General features: G+C 32.6%; 1 long non-coding RNA gene across 1 annotated transcript; it reads left to right on the forward strand.

Moving 5' to 3' along the window:
• The first annotated feature begins 3,332 nt into the window (after window positions 1-3,332).
• Window positions 3,333-7,255, forward strand: LOC149783969 (uncharacterized). The gene is made up of 2 exons (XR_016414084.1): window positions 3,333-3,657; window positions 5,544-7,255. It is a non-coding gene; the product is annotated as an uncharacterized LOC149783969 (long non-coding RNA).
• The last annotated feature ends 351 nt before the right edge of the window (window positions 7,256-7,606 follow it).

Here is a 7,606-nt window from a genome sequence, read left to right on the forward strand (position 1 = left end):
TAAGAAGGTCAATATGCATTCCTGATTTTTGCTTTTTTATGAAAGCAATATCAATCACCTAAACTAAACTCGTAAAAAGGAAACCTTAACATATTACGTTGCTAATAAGAATCGTTAGTATAAATTGATTGTTTTTCACCAAGCAAACAATTCTCAGCAATATAACTGAGTACAGGCGACGTATATATCTTGCCCAGATATATATATATATATATATATATATATATATATATATATATATATATATATATATATATATATATATTTGTATGTGTGTGTGTGTGTCGTACGACACCAACAAAAAAGGTTACTCATGTATCTGGAACGTTGATACACGTCATTTAATGTTCTGCGCTGTATGTGACGCTGTCATCGTTGTGCATTCAAACAAAATAATGACTAATGCCCATGTTGAAAATGGATATTAAATGGATACCCATGTAATATATACATTAGGAATGAATATGATTACGACTGGACAAGGGCAGATATACGTCACAAGCGTAACTCATCCTTTATTTGAAACGAAAAGAATTTATCAACGACGTTACACATGCAGTGCATTTTTTTTCACAAAATTAGGGTTTGATAAGAATCTACTGGCAGCAAGCAAAATTTCTTCTCAACCAGAATGTGTAAAATATACGTAAATATGCGTGAGGACACAGATCACTCGTTGTATGGCATTCTCCTTTGCAAGCTGCGATATATATAACTGTAAAAATGGTATATTAAATGTTCAGATCTATATAACTTGGCAATGTGTATATGGCATATTCAATATAAAGGTGCAAACAATTTGGATAACGCATACGGTAAAATTGAATTCCAGCATGTCTACATGCATAATACATTTTTTCTCAGTTCTGTACAAGTTCGGCAATATATTCGGTAATGCGGATTTACCGTATGTTTACACGTCCTTTTAAATTAGGAAATTCATGCAAGTTGGGCAATGTGTAAGGTAACTGAGACGTGTCTCGGTGAATTCCTGTACTCTAAATACTTCTAATACGATGCATATTCAACACTTAATTTGCTCTGTGACGTTCAGCCTGTAAAACAGTTAAGAAAATGTCTTGAAATCATCTTCCGAACACTGATATTTTCCTTTATTAAAGAATGATGCATTTTACATAAAACTGCACGCAGTAGCCATATTTGTTTTCCGATAAGACTATACAAATCATCCTGCTGACGTATGAGGTTCTTCTATTTTAGTTTTATCGAAGTCCAATATTTGGTTACTCTTAAGACGTCATGTCAATTTTTTCCTTGCTTTTTGCAGTATATAAACCAACATTACTAGATATGACTTGTATCTAACGTACACTTAAATAATCAGTCAAAATATGCAAAGCTGCATGTTTCGTGGCAAATTAATATGTAGCCATTTTTTAATGACTTAGGAAATAAAGATTATGCGGACCGCTATTTCTAAGCTTTGTCCGCCTCACTTTCGTTCTTTTAATAACTGTATATGAAATATAGCGTGACGATGTCAATGAATTGTTTCAAATGTCATGGCACAGCGACTGGTCTCATGAGGATAGTATTATATCCAGCGACATGTACAGACTTAATGTATACACGCTTGACGCATATGTATGTATTTGGCTATATGTTGCTTATGTTGACTATTTTTTACTTATGACTGCAGAGGATTGTCCGAAGAAGCGGGATCACGTCGTGGAGAAGGAACATGCGTAAGGTTGGTTTAGAAAGTATGTGAACATTTAAAAGTTATCAGATATTAAAACACAGTAATACCTCGTCAACTATAGTATAAATTATAACAAAGTATGTAGATATTTGTCGTCTCCATCAACGCTTTGAATGTGAAGGGGATTATGCAAAGCCTACTTATCACTCCCTCAGCAGTAATACTTGCATGTTGCAAAGAATATATAATAAGTTATGGGAATACAGAACGATAAAAAATGCATATGTTTACAAATATTCAAGAAGAAAAATAAAAATGTTTATCCGCATAGCAGCTACTAAAATACCCATCAATATCCTTTTAAAATTGTAGGCATTACTCCTTCTACTAAAATACCCATCCATATCGATTTAAAATTGTAGGCATTACTCCATCTGCTTAAATAACCATCCATATCCATATAAAATAGTAAGCATTTCTCCATGTACTAAAATACCCACCTATATCCATTTAAAATTGTACGCATTACTCCATGTACTAAACTACCCATATATATCCATATAAAACTGTAGGCATTACTCCATAAGGACACTCCACCTAAATTCAACATGTTTCATCGTAGAATACTCGTATTAAATTACACGATTGCCTTTACGTCTTCTGCAGAGAGAAATGTGCATTCTGTGTACGATTATAATCTCCACTTCCATTGTCAGTGCTTCCCATTTCGTGATTACTCATCCAACGTTTTGCCGCTTCTATACAGCGAGAAAAGAATGCATCACGCCATTAATAACCTATTAGCTAGCAACCAAGTGATATATTATGAACATATATATAAGCGCATCAATTAACGAATATTCAGTACTGACGTGGTTTATGACTAGAACATATATGCCATCCGTAATCGTACCCACGATTAAATGTGTTGTGGTATCGGCGACTTCACAAGCAATTACACCGCTTTAGTATTTTAGAAAATAAACCAAACCAAAACAATGTAGAATTAATGGAACTCTGACACATTCGTAATCGATAACGGGGTACTCACTGTACCTTATAGTAAAAAAAATAATACATATCTTTATGTAGAAATGCCAATCTGAATGAGATTGTTAATAGAAATCTCCCCTGTCATTTTACGCTTCGTCAATCTGATGTGCATATCTCGTCGTGTCGACTTGAAGATTGAATGAGAAACGTATGTTGCATATATATATATATATATATATATATATATATATATATATATATATATATATATATATATATATATATATATGTGTGTGTGTGTGTGTGTGTGTGTGTGTGTGTGTGCTTGTGTGTGTATGTCTTATATCTTAATTATTTAATCCGAAATGCAACTCATTCCAAGTTAACATGTCTAACTGCTCCGTCATTTATGTGAATTAGTCTAAAAGCAAATCATCAATAAAAGAAATAAGTATGGGTACCGTATTGTAATAATGCATATTTATCTCTTAATAAATCACAAATATCTTGTAAAAGCCCGGCATTATTTCATTTAAAGCGGGCTTCTTTTCACCAGGCGATAATGTGTTTAATATTACCTATTAAAGTTTAGAACTTACTGAACCAGTTAGGTTGTTATAGATTACTAACATCACGTGACTTTTACCAGGAAAATATATCGAAAGTGTAACTTGATATTTGCACGTACACATTGTATGTTACAAACAATTCAACTATGGCTTCCAACTTATTTCAACAGCCAAAGAAAAGTGAACGAGTGGTCGAAAATGAACAACCTCCTGAATTATTCAGGAAGTCTAAATTAACAGACATCACTCTTTTGGTTGAAGGCAAGAAGCTGCACTTCGTGAAATATCCACTTATGGAGGGATCCGAAGTGTTTACACAGATGATTGAGAATAGCAAAGACCAGTCGAGACTTCAAATCGATGACGTGACTTACACAGACATGATTATGTTCCTTGAATGTCTACATCCTAAGAAATATCAGTCAATTACAGGTATATAGTGTTTTTTTTTGTTCTAACTGTATACATAATTATATTTTAACATTAACTTAATTAACATTCAGTTTTATTTATTAGATTAGGCTAGATTTTATATAGGTTGCTAAAGTTTTATTTAGTCATTATATAATAATAATGCAATTAAAAAAGTTTTGGTCGTTTCCAAGCATTAGAGGATGCGGGTAAAACTTCATAAAAAGAGGTCTTACATTATGTCTCATTTAAGACATTAGTCAACACTAAAGCTTCGTCTTCTTTCTCTGTTATAATTTACAGTATTGTGAAGATTAGTGCTGACAATTAGCCGAGCTTTGTTTGTACAAAATAGCCTTTTTACTTCCGTCGCAGGCGACATTTACCTTTCTGTGGATAACTTCCTTATCAACAAATATTAGTGAGTGTAACCATAACTAACTTAAATGGTTACCAACATAAGTGAAAAATGTGAATACACATTTCGCTTCAGGACCGTAATGCAATAATACACATAAATCAATACTGCATATGAAGTTCAATAACAACGAAATAAATACGTGTTGAGTAAGAAGCACTAGTCATAATTTTGTGATGTCTACTCCACCCGTTTTAAACTTATTCAGATTCCTACGCTAGAAGAATTTCGTATTAAGACTATGAAATTAGAGAAAGCACTCATTAGTGACTTCGGGAATTTGTTGAAGCATAGGCTAACACAAAATTCAGGAATATTACATTTAATTATACCTGCCTAAGACTGATTAAGAAAAACATTTATCTCCTCAATCTTAAATCTTAAAGAAGAATGTAGTTCGTCTCTTTGAAAAGTCACAGCAGAATAATCTTTTAATTACGTTATACTAAATTATAAAACTAGATGGGTAAGGTCAGAAACTAAATGTATATTGCCACTACTACATACACGTCCTTTTAAAACTGAAACAATAAAATTTGTAAATGTGTAGTTACAAGTGTGCACTTCATAAAGTTTTCATAAAGTAGTTTAAGAACTGTTTTGTACATGTACCGCCCATATTGTAGTTGATGAGATGAAGGATAAGAGCGTGTCATATATTATCATATATCAGGCTTTGGGTGGAATCCCACTACCTTGTCAAATCAAGATACAATGAGTCGGATGATTGTGCACAATAGCTATAAAATTGATGTCTTATTTGAGAAGCCAATTATATAGCATGAATTATTTCAAGTAAAAAGTTTTCTCGTTTCCCACGCATTTTGTTTTAAAACTGTTGTTTTGGGATATTTTTGTACATCACCCAACCTTCTTAACATAACGGACAGTGTTACACGACGTAGCTGACAAATCCTTCTCCATTACACAGTAAGGTTTGACAAAATGTATCATGTTAACCTTTGTCTTGTGTTATCTTTGGGAAACTGTCCAATCGTTTTCGTCACACTGTTATATTTCCATTTTGATTGCTGGGTACACCATTCGTCTATGAAAGTTAACATATGTAGACGAAAATGAATAATGATAGCATAGTAATGAAAAACTCTTTTCTTTAAATCAATATAATCTGAATCTAATAGAAAAAATATCTTATAAAGAGGAGGCGTTATGGATGTTCATTGCTCAGTATTAGGGTGGATGGGCAAAATAGGTTGGTAGCATCGAATTCAGAAATAAAATGTAATAAACACAAGACTCAAGCTGTGATAGGTGCATTATGTATGATATACAGCTTATGTAAGTGTCAGGTTTAAAAGATCTTTCTCTCTCTCTCTCTCTCTCTCTCTCTCTCTCTCTCTCTATATATATATCTATCTATCTATCTATCTATATATATATATAGATATATATATATATATATATATATATATATATATATATATATATATATATATATATATATATATATATATATATTCTGTTTCAGACGAAAATATTGAACAAATAGCGCCAATTGCACAGAGATTTAAACATGAAGGGGTCCTGAAAAGGTGTGAAGATTACATTCTTCAGGAATTCCAAAATTGCAACCAACAGAGCGGAAAATGCACCAATTTTTTCTTTTGTCTTCGTATGGCTGAAAAATATGGATTTGGAAATGCGCTTCGTGTAGGATTGACATCCCTAGCAGTTAAAAAATCATATTTCAGCCCCAAGGAACGACCATATCAAGGTACAACTATTCCCGGGTATGAAAATGACGAAAATTTCCTAAAGTTATCATTTGAAACAAAATTTTATATTTTACGTACGCGGCTTAGGGTTGCAGAAGCGGGAATTGACCCAAAGGATCCATTCCTAATATATGTAGATCCTAGTCCATTTTAGGAAATGAGCTTAACGAGACATAGAAGGTTTTTTGCTAGCGATAGATTTCACGATTCTATATGAAGCGTTCTGAGGAGAAGTTGCTGAATAGACCGTTGAAGTTCATAGCTGTTGATAATGCAATAACGGAAACGCATGCTTTCAGCCCGTAATAAAAACCTGATGATTTTTCCTTACATTTGACTCATTTATTCAGAATAGATTGAATGGTCAAAATCTATGAACATTTTAATAATATACGTACAAAGAAGTTTTCAATAACACGTTTCTATATGTAAAGGGAAATATTGTTTTGTATCTACACAGGTAAAATACATTGCTGTGGATAATACAAGGACCTGTACCATGTTACAATTCTTCAATAAGAACAGACAATACTATATATTGGTTGGTACCTTAGCATTGTGAGAGAAGTGAGTCTTTTATCCTTTTTAAAAAACATTGAAAACATTAATCCCGTCTTTAGCAGAAGCATCAAAGACTGGACTGAATTAACAGAAATAGAGATAACATTTGTAGATGGGGAAAAAAGAGGAGAGAATACTTTTTGGACACCAGTACATTTGTTCAAAATATTAGAAAAGAGCCAGAATACGTATCACACTTCTTTGACAACGTAAGCAAATGACGCAAGCAAAGTTTCAGAACATTTATAATAACCGAAACGAATTCATAACAACTTTGGTAAAGTTAAAGTATTATTTTTTTCAGACACAACATTCTGCTCAAAATGCAAGGTGAAATAACAGAAAATATTACTTTTGAACCAAGTTATGGAATAAGTTTGGTGAACAAGCAAGACATGCTGCTGCTTTAAATTATTTGTCATTTTTCGGTCAGCATGAAATGTTATCTGACGCATATGAGTTATATGGTAGTTCGTTAGCATGCCTTGTTGGAAATTTCATTCTGATTATGTTGCAAATTTGTAATATCTGAACATATCTCAATATCACAAAACGTTTTTCTTGCAACTAAATATACTGATTATTTTTAGTTTTCACTTGCTTTTACAGGGACATGTTAATTGTTTGTTTTGATTCCAAAGTTTTTCATTTTGTATATTTCTGCTTATTGTGAGTAGGGAAACCAATGTTTCAATTTGTCAATTAATTGTGTTATCCCTACTAGCAATGATACGCACTGGCCCGACCGAATACACCCTTCTATTATAATATATATTGATACACCGGTTTGTACATATAATTTATAAGATTACCCTTTGGTTTACTATCGTTTCTTTGTGATTATTACCGTTTTTATTTTAGGCTGTATTTGCTAAACGCACCGATAAAAATAATGATGATTTGGCTTACGTTTTGTGCATCATTTTTAAAATGACACCTTGAACCAAATATGTTCATATCATACAGCTAAACACGGATGACCACCGTGGAGTGGATGTGGTCTCTATGAGAATGGCGTGGTTCAACATATAAGTCCTCTGCAATTATAAATTAGGTTCATAGTGAGAGAGAGAGAGAGAGAGAGAGAGAGAGAGAGAGAGAGGGCGGGGGAAGCAAGTGCCAATTAATCTACATTATAATCAGCTGATTATTAACATGTTTTAATTTTAATGCAGATTACATAATATATAATGCCAAATGAAATTATAAAAAATATTAATATATTTAAATGTCTTGCAAATTGAATTCATGCTAC

Source organism: Sinohyriopsis cumingii, chromosome 14, assembly GCF_028554795.1.
Source record: "Sinohyriopsis cumingii isolate HCF-2022 chromosome 14, ASM2855479v2, whole genome shotgun sequence".
Lineage (NCBI taxonomy): Eukaryota > Metazoa > Mollusca > Bivalvia > Unionida > Unionidae > Sinohyriopsis > Sinohyriopsis cumingii.